This window comes from Tyto alba, unplaced genomic scaffold (assembly GCF_018691265.1).
Source record: "Tyto alba isolate M040663 unplaced genomic scaffold, T.alba_DEE_v4.0 Super-Scaffold_28, whole genome shotgun sequence".
Taxonomy (NCBI): domain Eukaryota; kingdom Metazoa; phylum Chordata; class Aves; order Strigiformes; family Tytonidae; genus Tyto; species Tyto alba.
Window position 1 is genome coordinate 15,259,715 of NW_024881302.1, and position 12,803 is coordinate 15,272,517.

Consider the following 12,803-nt stretch of genomic DNA (forward strand, 5'->3'; position numbering starts at 1 on the left):
GGACACACCAATGGTGGCAATTTCCTTTGTTCAAAGTTCAGCAAACTGGTGATGTCAAACTGTTTCAGCTATAATAATAATTTCCATTTCAGTGATGACTTCCCTCAGAGAGTGAACTTCCACGCAGATAGCTCCCTCACCACTCTTCATACTAGAATCTTTCCAGAATAAAAGCAGCAATACTTTGTGCTAAGGCATTATTAGGATGAGATTAGAAATAAAAAAATGAACAAACCAAACTTACTTGAATAATAAAATATTTTTCATAGTTTAAACAACGATGCCATCTATCTCTGTCTATCTATCCCTTTATCTATTTATCAGTTCAGTTTATTAAAATATATCAGGGAAAGGCTCATTTGGGAACAAGTGGCTTTCTGTGCCACTAACTAGTGCCAAATTTGCTCTCTCATTTTGTCTTTTTTGCTATCTGTGCCAGTTTAAGAGAAACATCCTGGCAGTACTAAGCACTTAAGGGAAAACATAAATAATGCATTTACAATATGTAAACCTGTATAGATAAGCGAGAAAAACTGAAAGCCATAACATATTTAAGTAATGATCAAGAAACCCTGGAAGCAAACCTTGTGGATATACTACAATTTTAAATACATTGCTTCTCAATCCTAAATTTAATTTGTTACATCTCTGGATTGAACCATATGTAACGAACTATTTATTTATTTCAGTTAAAGACCACATGAAGAACCTGGTCAATATGTTGAGTGTCATTATGTCAAGCTCTCACATACCAGAGTTTAGTGGAGGAATGCTTAAAATATTGATTCTCTTTGAAGGATTTAATCAAGGAAAAATTTTCAAATAATTTGAACAACAGTTCAAGACTACAGGTCTTCTTATAAGACAACAGTCTTAAGACACTCATGATATCAGGCTCCATAATTTTAAACAAAAACCCCTCTTTGGAAATACTGTACAACCTGCACATGTCATTCTCTGGCGAGTTCATGAACATGTATAGAACAGGGAAGTATGTTTTGTTTTCTTTAGATAACAGCAGCAGGTGGGAGACATAAGAGCTTTTAAATGTATTTAGCAGCCATCCACTCTTTGTAAGGACATGTAAGCCCTAGCTCTGAAGAAACTGAACCACAAGTAGAAAACAGGATCCATCTATGGATGCAACCAACAGATTGACAGCACAGCAGTATTACCCAGCTTGATCAGGAATACCAAGAGTCCACCTGGGGAGGTTTTTTGCTGCCAAGTTTTTTAAGTGTCATTTTATAGAAAGGGTTTAAGTGATGTGGCAAAGAGAACAATATGATGGTGACAGGGTTATTTAGAGAGAGACTCTGCTTAAAATATAGAAGAAAACCCATTTTTGTTGCAGTGCAACAGCCCCGAATACTTGTTTTGTATTTACAAATTCAAAATATTTTCAGGATTGAGAAGTGTCATTTGAAATGGAGCACAGTATCTGTGGTTGAAAGATAATCAGTGAACACCTGAAGTCTTCTATATGCTAGGTATTTTACCATAAACAAACACTTGTACTAAATGGACTTAGCCTGTTTTCTGAAAAAAAGTGTATATATAGTCATTGTATTTCCAGTGAACAATCACACAGGAATTACTTATCCATGATTTTCTGTGCAGCTTAAGACACTGACTAACAGCAGTTCCAGGATGGGACCTCCCAACATTTTTATCTTTCTACTTCCACCTCAAAAAGGACAATGCAAATAAAATTACATGAATTGTAACAATAGGTCTGTTTTCATTAGGAGAGGATAGTTTGCAGTCAGTACCTACATAGCAACTGCAGAGTATGTCAGATGCAAAAGACTTGGCTCTGATCACAGTCACAGTGCTTTTACCAGAATGTAACCTCACAATTAGTAATTCCTTATTCATCTGATCGAGGTCTCCTATTTCTTCTCATTCAAACACAGATTAAATAGCTGAAATAAAACCATAGATTACTCAGCCACTGTGGCACTAGTTGTATTTCATTATATATTATGTGACAGTCCATACCATTTCATACTATTTGTAAAATCCATCTATCGCTGTTTTCTTGCATTAGATATTCACCCGACTGTAAAAGCCTTCTCTCAAAAACTGATTGCTTTGTTTTTTTCCTTGCCATATTGCACAAAAACACTGTGCTACACAAGGAGATATGCCAAATGGTGTTTGGTGTATTTCAGGTGGAAACAATCACTTCCCTTACACTAGTTTATTACATTTTAATTTTCATTATCTCATTATTCTACAGAATTCAGAAGACAAGATGCTTCAAGTTATTTAATATGCGCAGAGAGTATGGTCTTGTAAATAAATGTATAAATAATGTTGTGTATTAATTTAAAAAGGCTTCTCCATACTTCCTGTAAAAATTCAAAACACAAATGGGGAAACAGTGTCCATCCCAAGAGCTCACAGTGCCACAAAATAGAGCCTAAGGTGTTCAAACACAGAAGGCTCAATAAAAATATCAATAACTGCATAAACATATAAGATTATTTGAACTGGAAGTGGGGTTTTCAGAGCCTTTTGTAGTGACTTACAGCAGCATCAAGAGGCTTTCAAGCAGAAAACCAAGGATATTTCTTCCACAAGGAATAACTGGGAACATCTTCCTCTTCTACAAGCTGCTTGTATATTTTTTCTACGTATCACTCCTGAAAGCCCCCAAATGTTGAAGAGTCTAATAAGATGATACAGTGCTGAAAACCTATAGACTTTTTGTGTACATTGTGTTACTAATACAAAGGGGTACAGAGTGTATGTGTCTATGCATATGCAAATTTTTTTCAGAACAGAGAGCTTCAGGTTTCTCCTGGCTAGGTATGTGTGTTTGCATGCACAGAATTTTAATTTCATGGGGTTTTATTACAACCATCAGTTATTGTGCTATAGCAGTAGCTAGAGGGACTGATTTATTCGCAAATGCCCTTGGCTTGGTATTGTATATCGACTAGCGCTCCTGTCATAAATATATTTGGGTGAAGAACTGTCTACAGTTCTGTGCATAATACTAAGTAGAGTTAAGGTTTCAAGTGTCACATACAAGTGGGTTTATTTCTACTGGAAGAAACAGGCAATTATTATGGCCCATTGAGCTCAGATTAAGCATTTCCATCAAAAAAAAAAAAAAGAGAAAGAGCCTAGTGCTACAATCCTTGTAAAGCTGTAAATGCAAATGGGGACCATCTCATCTTCCATAAAAAATAATCTATGGTTTTACAGGCATTTCTCCCTCTCTTTTTCTTACCCTCAAATTAGCAAAATATTCCAGACAGGATAATTTTATTCAGACAAAAAAAGTACAAAATCTCCAAAAATAAAATAAAAACACTGTAAAAAACCTGATATATTTAAACAGTTTGTAAGCAATTATTCCCTTGTGTAAATGGCTCTTTTAATCAAATGAGAACTCCCAAAGTCCAATTTTCACCTTTTCTTGGTTTCAGGCAAAAATACATTTTTTTCAGCAAGATTATCTGCATTGCTTGGCCAACACTGTTACCTGGAAAATACATTTTTGGGGGGTTTGTGGGTTTTTTGGTGGGGTCTTTTTGGCTGATTTTTGTTTCTGGTTTTGTATTTTTAAACAGCCTTAATTGTATGCCCAAAGTGTGCTGCAGACAACAAAAATACCTATGTCACTGAATTTGCCTTTGGCTCCCTGAGTGCATTCAAGGAAACTTGTGGTGCTGCAGCATAGCCTGGAAACTCTTCACTTTCCAACACCCTTTTAAGTAAAATGCCTGCAAGGTGGCATAACACCAGCCAGCACTGCAGTTCTTCCCGTACTCCCACCTTGTATCCTATTACATAAGCAGTTCCCTGTTTTTTTGTAGAAAGTTTAAGAACTGTGAATCTCTGTTTTGTCCTTGTGAAAAGTACCATGAAGACAAAAACCAGTTTGTGTTTATTTTGCATCTACACTATGTGACTAACTCATGAACAGTAAGGTACTGGTGCATTTATACTGGAAACTACTTTGCAGTATACTTTAATACAAACTAGGAATAAAGTCTCTAAGAAAATATTTTTTGCAAGTACCATTCTAGATAAACGCTTGTGTGGTGAAGCCTCAAAATTAAATTCTGCATGTTTTGCATGTATTAAATTTTTCATGAAGCAATCCCATGAGAAACTTTCTTTATATTTAGTACTCAAATATAAACTTCTATGCATAAAAGACCAGCTCTAGTCCATTGTATTTAATTTCCCTAAATAACACACTAGGTATTATAAGAAATAATCAGAAGGCAAAGGCACTGTACTAAAAAGAATAAATGTACACTATGAAAAATGTAATTAAAAATATTGTGATATTAAAGCAACAACCACTATTGAATTAAAAGTATGTTATCTTAGAATGCAAACAGTACCACACCAAGCCTGGTGTATTACACTATTTCCTGTAGTGTAAATAATTTTTGTTTCATAAGCATATTGTTATTACAAGAGTCTACTCCTGTAAAATCTTGTAACTTTCGGAAAATGGATCTTAAGTCTCTTTCCTTAAAGTCTCAACCCGGGGAAAAAAAAAAAAAAAAAAATGCAGATAGTGACATAAATACCACTTAAGTGAGAAACAGTGAAGTTAGTGTAAATATAGAATGAAGAAATCCGATATATTAATATCCGAGTATCAGGTACTGCTACCAGCTTTTGAAAGGAATTCTAAGTGTCTGCATTACATAAAGATAAGGCAAAAAATCTGATATGTTGCACAGTAGATTTTTTGAAATAAAGATAATCAGCAATGACTAAAAACTATAGGCCAAGAACATGTAAGAACATTAAGACAGGGCTAAAGTAAAAACTCCATTTTACATAGAACAGTTTCTTACAATTTGAAAAGAAAATTAATCCTAGTCTGTTAAGGTGCCAGTTACACTAACTGCAGATAACAACTCAGACACTTCAAGGAAGAAGAGAGACTACAAGACTGACAATAAGGACATCACTGGAGACAGGCATGGATTTTCAGACAATTACCAAAGCTAGTTATGTTACAAATTGCTACTATAGACATTGTCTGTGTGTTATCAGTAAACATCTGGAGGGCTACTTGCTGTGCTCATGTGCTGAAAAAATAAGTCAGGCTCATTCAGTCACCAATGCTTGACAAATTACAACAACAAAAAAAAAAAACAAACACAAAACAAAACACAGCTTTTATCTGGGAGATCCACATTATTGGCTGAAGAGGCCATTATAGGCGGTGGTCTGAGAAACAAGATATTGCCAGGTCAGCAAGCAGCCAATGAACTGACAGATATCCAAACTTTGATTTGTCCCCTTCCTCAGAGTTACTGTTTTCCTAATTAAAAAATTACTCCCCAGAGCGTTATAAAGTGAAAGGGTGTATGTGTGTATATATTTTATATATATATCTATATATAAAAGTTTACTTTATATGAAATGATTCAAAACATACTAAAACGTCATTCTGCAGTATTAACCTAATAAATCAATCATCAGTAAATTTATCTGCAAAACTTATTTTATTCATCTGCAGAAAAATAGGGGATCCTTGGAGATTTTAACACTACTGACAATTTAAATTCTACAATTGCTTTTAACGGTATCCTACTATAGATTAATTTAGTTGGTTGGCCAAGCTATTAGTATTCTCCCTCCCCCTCTTTTTTTCTTTTTGTTTTGGGTTTTGCTTCTTAAACAGGCAAGAACCTCTGGCATAAGTAGGATTTGTGTGCAAATTTTAAATTCTGCTTATGCCACAGGTTCTCATCTGTTTAAGAAGCAAAACCCCAAACAAAAAGAAAAAATTTGCACACAATTTTTTGTTAACCTTGTTAGTAAGAAATAAACCATGCCTACACAATTACATGTATTTTATATAGATAATCTTCTCAGTAAAATTTGATTGCAAAAAAGGTGAACACCATGAACTAAACTCAGTAAAATTATAATCTGTTTTCATGTATCACTCTACCTGAAGTTATCCACCAAAATTTCAAGCTTTATTATTTATTATGCATATGCACTACCTATCTTTATCTTTTGAGAAAGAGTTGCAAAGACATAAATGCAAGATGAAAATTAATCATTAGAGTCCACACATATTTTCAACAGGAAGTAAGCATTTCTATGTCATTAATGTCTTTTAAATTATCCTTTTCTGTTTTGTACAGAAAAGGCAATGGTAGAGTTCTATGCTTGCACACACACACAGAAAAATCAAAACACTGGCATTGTACCCTTTGTCACACTTACCACGTTTCTAAATAATAAATCTTCTGAGTGAAGCAGAGGTTACCTTTACTGCACTAATTTATCAAATTGTGGACCCTTCAGGTGATATTCTTTTCCTATAGCACAGCAAAGACATGGAGGCATTATGCTTTCATGAAGTTTAGAGAGAACTTCATGCCCTGTGTGTAGTACTTGGTAAATATACCTAAAACCAGAACTGTCTTTTCTTCGGTTTTGAATGAATTAATTAGTTCCAGAGCCAAAAAACCCACCAAAATCAAAACAAATCAACCCCCCCACACACACACAAAATAAAAGACGACGGCGCTCTTCCTCTTAGGGCATTAGCTGGACCGGCACTCTGCTTTAGGACATGCACCCCCTCTCTGTTATGGCATTCACCCAACCATTTGTGTCAGCGCCAAAAGCTTCAGTCAGAAGAAACTGCAGGCAGATACTTAATGAGCTGTAAGACCAAACATGACATAAGGAGCTTTTTACGTAATTTCTTACAACTCTGATAATGTTATTTAGTGAAACTGTAGGTTGCACAAGCAGGCAGAACATTTGGCTCTTAGATCCATAAAACAATCCCTTCTCGAAGCTGTTCATACCAGTACATGTAAAAAAACATTTCTGTTTCCGATTTGTACTGTAAATCTTACATACCTAAGGCAGTGCTTTGCTCTTGCTTACAGCAACAGAATTGCAGAGGAACTCTACTGAAACAAGTAATTTCAGATTTAGATAGGTAAAGAATGTCAGAGGTCTTCTGGCAATCATCTGAAAAGTAACTCCAGTTCCTTGCACTTACAAAAATGGTCACAGATTCACTGTGGCTCATAGTACTCCAGAAAAGTGGCAAGACAGCGTAAATGCTTTTCCTGCTTGCACCTAAAGATCATTATGTAATCACTTGCAACAGTGTTCAAGTTACAAAGTCAGTAAGAAATCATGGATTTCCATTTGGACTAGATGACCTTGAAAGGTCCCTTCCAACCCAAACTATTCTATGATTCCATTACTGATTTTGCTTATGTCACTATTTGTTTTTTATTGCCTATTGTCTGCATTATGAAAATGAGTTATCAATTAACAGTTGATTATCTTTTAGTATTAAAAGATACCAAGATAATTGCAGTGCCAAACACCACAGTATTGGGAACAAAACACACCAGTAAACGAGAACAAAGCAAGCATGAATTACCTCCTAAAAACACTGGCTATATTTAGCCCCAAATGATGCCACGAACAGGAGAGGGATTCAAGTTACAGTTTGCCAGGTTTCTTCTCAATGGGATAATACATATGTCTGCACACTGCTCCAAATTTTTTTTTTTTTTTTTAAAGAGTCCTCAAGTTCTGCCTCTGAGACCTCCCCTGTAATTTGTGATTGTTGCCTCCCTGCTCCTCTGCCAAACATCAGCCTGGTAAAGTCTGCACCCGTTACCCCGTGTCCGTAACGCCTCTGCTGCCACCCCTCCGTTCTGCCAGGGGAGCGTACGGTGTTAGAGCGCACCGCAATCACAGTGCTTCAGAGGGGCCCTGGATCGGCAGTATATGTTGGGCTCAACTACCACATAGAAAACCAGGAATTCCACCTGGCAGTGGAGGAGAGCAGTGCCTCAGGAGCTTCCCCTCCCACTAGCATGGAGCATGCAGCTTGATAAAACAATAGCATCCACATCTCCCCTTTGAAACAGTAACATTGTACCACAGCTGGAAACTTCTAAATGCGTGCCAGTCTGTTACTGGTGAGAAGAGTCCCACATTGGGAACTTGATGTACACTTGAAAATTACATATTTATAGCCATACACAGTGAAAGTAGCTCTGAACACACTTGTTCAACATAGGGGTTGTCCCTTGAAGGAACTGTTCTCTGAATAGGCAAAATTCTTTTACTCCTGGGGAGATGTACCTTTTAGGCCTTGAAAGTATTTAACTTACCTCCCAGTTTGTCCCTGATTAGCAAGTGAAAGACTGAAGGACAAAACCAAAGTTTTTTCCAGTCTTTGCAGCATTGGTATCCTAAGAGAAAAGAGTTTTATTCAGCATAATACTCAAATCCAGTAACTACACAGGGAAAGGAGGGACACAGTACCTTAATCTCCTCTCCTAAACAGCTCAACTAATTGTAGAAGACACAGTGCCTCGCATTCAATAACCACTCAGTGCTTTTACTTGTTCTAAGAATGTATTACAAAGACTGTCGATAAACTTTAATTAGCAATATATTTTTAGTAGCAGCGCTACAGCTTGCTGCAATGAAACATTTCTCTCAAGATTTTTTAAAGTTTTCCCAAAGAAACCTGGACACTTCATAATAAAAGACATTTAGAGACTGTCATATAAGAGCATCCATTAGGGCAGTATATTCTTCTCACTCAGAAGTGGTGAGGTTACCTTGACCAAGTAAGTCTCATTTAAAATGATCTTTGCTTTTCTGTTAAGAAAATGAACCATCATTGGAAAAAATCAGGTGCAGCTGAAAAAGTTAAACATTTTCTTCCACCTTTTAATGAGACCACAGCAATGGCCTTCCTGTCTTAAAAATAGAGAAGTAGAAGGAAGCATTTAAACTTGTGTATGTGCGTGCACGTGGATGCACACCCATGCTCATTTTGCAAACTAAATGTCATGTTCTTCAATGACCTCCATGATAACAAGCTTGAAATTGTGGCTTCAAAATTCTACTGTACCTATACCTTTTGAAATAATTTTTAATGATGCATTGCATACAATCCTTATGCATGGAAGTGCTGCTTCCAACATCTCTAAAAATCTTTGTGATGAGCTACCCTGAGGTGAAGTAAACTGTGACCTGAAACCCTGTCAGTTTAGAAGACCAAAATCTTTTGCTATCTATACATGAAAGATCTAAATATCATCTCTTTTTACGATAAATATAACCTCTTTTCTTCTTCATATAGCTATACATATCTCCACTTTTCTGCCATATCTTAACCCACATTGAAAGTCATCAAGGACAAAGAGTTCCATCTGCAAGTTTTCTTATACATATCTATCTATAGCTCTATATACAAGGGAGATGGAGAGAGAGAGAGAGGAAAAAAAGCTCTCCTACCTATATATGTATCTATATGTTTTAATTGAGGTACAGTATAAATCAAATTACTATATCAATAACTAATTTTAACATCACATAATAAAATACATGATCAATGTAATTACCATGCACAATTCAAAAGGTACATTTCATCCTCATTTGCACGCAAAGTAATGCTCACAGTGTGGTGGTGCAGCCTGTGTATTCAATACAGGATAGTTGTAGCCTCCAGCAAGTTGTCACTTCACTCACTATCTTTCATTCACTTAACTTCCAATGTTTGTAACAATTCTTTGCTGCTTTTACACCTGAACAGATTTTGTAGAACTTACTTTACTAAATTTTGCAACAAGATAAATATGCAAAAATCACTCAAAGTCATTTTGGCCTGTAGATTATGTCTTTTGTCTTCCCTTTTACTTCCAGAAATGCTATTTGCATATACCATCAAGAGAAAAAGCAAAAAGCAAAGCCCTGAGGCAAGTTCCACAACTGCAAGAGCACGCGTATTACCAAAAAGATGTTGGGTCAAGTTGTTCAAACTGAAAACCACTCCCACTTTAGCCAGTCTCCTATGATACGAAACAATTACTTTCAGTTAAGCAGGAATAAACAAATTACCACACAGAAGTAATTTGGAGTTCCCCAAAGCTCTGATGTACATGGCCCTTGTGGGGAAATGAGAACAGAATTTAAAAGAGCAGGAAGAGTGCTGTGATGTTCTGTGTGGTTGAGCCAGATTAATCACCATGTAGGCTAGTGGACTGAAGATCCAAACAAACTCATTATTTTTAAGCTAGGTAGTTTTCAGGCTTAGCAAATTTTCAAGTATAGGATTAGTTTATGAGATGAATCGATTTTTAGTGTTATGATGTAAATCCATTCTAGTCTGCAAACTACCTGAAACACTGAGATCAATTTTGAGAATAAAACATCAATTACCTCACTTACTGAGACAGGATAAGCAGCAATTAAAAGGGTAGAGAATGCTTCTCTGTGTGACGCTACTTGTCTAGTTTTTAGGTATATCATAGTAATTGTTTTGATTTCTAATTGTGTTTAGAGACTTGAATTCAGGCCTTTTACATCCCTGTTACGCATATTCTGAGGGGGTTGCCTCTTATTACTTTGATAAAATTTCTGATATGCCTTAAACAGGCACATGCCATTAATAATAAATAATAATAATAAATTTCCATTGCAAAAAGATACTTTTGTTAAAGATTTCTTACCAGGGCCCAATTACACTGCAATGTCCATCATGGACAAATAAGTCTAAACTATGGCACTTCTGGTATCTAACATCATCATTACATAAGGAAGTGAATCTTGCAGGAACTGAGCACCTCTAGTTAAAAATCAGCCTTTGCCTTGCATCTGCTGCATGGCATGAAAGTCTCTGAATGTCTAAAGTTTAGGAAGACTGCAGGATAGTCCCGAAAGCTTACAAACAACTAGCAAGTTAAGAACACAAGAAAAACAGTGTGATGTTTCCTAACACCAAGCAGTATACACAGAAGTGAAAACAGGTGACGTACAACAAGAGCTTCAGTCAAAATCCACAAAGGTTCAGAGACAGAAAAAAGTCTTATAGAAGTGACCAAACAGGCAACTAAAAAGGCATTGCGGCATACCTGGTTATGAACAGGGTGATAAAGACATTTGTTCATCAGATTTGCCAGATCAACAACAATGGCAAGTTCTGTAAAGACTGTTCAACTCATTAATGCCCTGAGAGCTTTCTGTAAGCTCGTTCCCCTCTGTCTGTCCCCGAGGCACCGGGGCAGCTGGCTGTCGGGGAGCTGAGCCTTCCCGCAATCCAGGCGCCCGAGTAGGGCTCCAGAGCCTGCACCCACTGAGCTCCACTGCCAAGGGACCGTGTTAGCGCTGCAGACCAAGTCAGAGATTCTGTGGCTCTACAGCAACATAAGGTAAAGCTCTGTCCTTTTTTTTTTTTAAGGATAAAAAAAATAAAAATAAAAATCGCTTCAATTCTAAATAAAGACAAAACCTGTTTTTAAACATCTGAATATCCCATAAAATTGATTCTGTTGTTTCTTTTCTTTTCTTTTTTCTTCATTTTTCTCAGTCTCAGCTCTCACTGGTTAGACATGTATCAACAGTGAAAATTCTTTTTACCTCAAGGGAATAAAAAAATACCTTGATCTTATGAAAACAACAATTTGCAGGCATCTATTAAACAGATTTTTTTAATTTCCTGCCTATTTTTCGAAGTTGTTCTCAGTTCTGTTTGATTCCTAGAGCTGAATCTACTGAGTAAGCAGTATTCTACCATATTTTATAGTGTGTGTGTGTGGTTTGCATTCTAAGATTTGGGCCAACATTGATTTTATTTCTTCTTAGTATTTTATAGTTATTAGACTGCAATAAATTTTTCTTCAGTTAAGTCTGGATTTAAATATTCAAGCCAAGATGGAAAGGTACTGAATCTATACTATGTCATAAATTTAGTTTATTTGTGATTTTTTTTTTTTTTTACTGTTACAGTTAGTGGAGAGATAACTGTATGCTCAGTTTATGTACCAACTCCTCTGCAAAACCAAGGCATATTTTGCAACACTGGAAACAGACATACACTGCTGGTCTAGTCTCGCCTTACACCTTACCAGATGTTTTCCTTTTTATTTAGCTAGACAAGTGTTGCCACCATCTGTCTTTAAGACAAACAAACAAAAAAAAAAAAGGTATTTCTCAAGTCAGAGGCATAAGCAAAATGGGGGTAGGGGGTAGAAATCCAAGTCCATAAGCATTATAATGGAAAAAGAATAGAGTGAAACATGAAATAAACCAAGGAATCAGTTCTTCTGCATTTTGAATAGCTTTGCTATCATTATCTGAATATCCATCTCCATAATAACTAAGACAGACAAATTTGGTATTTCACATGGGGTCAGGAAGAGTAGGGAAGGAAGATGAGATTCACTTTTGCTTTTATTTGATAGGTCTGAACCAATTATATAAGAAACATATCTATAATTTTCTTCTTGGAAGAAAAATTCTTAATGATTTCATACATTCATGTTGTAAATGTCACATTCCAGCTTCAGAAATGTGGAATGCCTGGGACCTAGAGAAGAGGAAAAGAACTATTCTTCAGTGCTAGTTATATCAAGTATTCCTTTGATGTCTGGAATTATTTTTGAAAATAAGAATAACTGCAGTCCATTTTCACTTCATTTTACTCCTTGTAGTGCCCAATAACAAAGTTTCAAAACCTATTTTTTTCTGTTGTTTAGATGCAATGAGGAACACTTGAACAGTGCTTTGCCAGACATACTAGAAATTCTCCTTCCTACTTGGATTTGGTAGTCAGCTCTTACTAAGCTAGAAAACATCAACTTTGATCAGGATAACAGGTTATATCTTCACAGAAGTAGTAAATATTTTCCAGAATGAACTGTAATAGTCTGTCACTTCCAACAAGAAGTAAACTGATTTTATGTAGGATAGAAAATACTGTGTTCTAGTGGAGCTGGCATGACTTTAAGCCTAGTACTAGGTGCTTGAAGTTT

The 12,803-nt window shown here is 36.0% G+C and overlaps 1 protein-coding gene across 16 annotated transcripts in view; it reads right to left on the minus strand.

The window, feature by feature from the left end:
* Positions 1–12,803, minus strand: part of RBFOX1 (RNA binding fox-1 homolog 1) — a 1,320,820-nt gene that overhangs the window by 412,533 nt on the left and 895,484 nt on the right. The gene's annotated exons all lie outside the window — the stretch shown is intronic.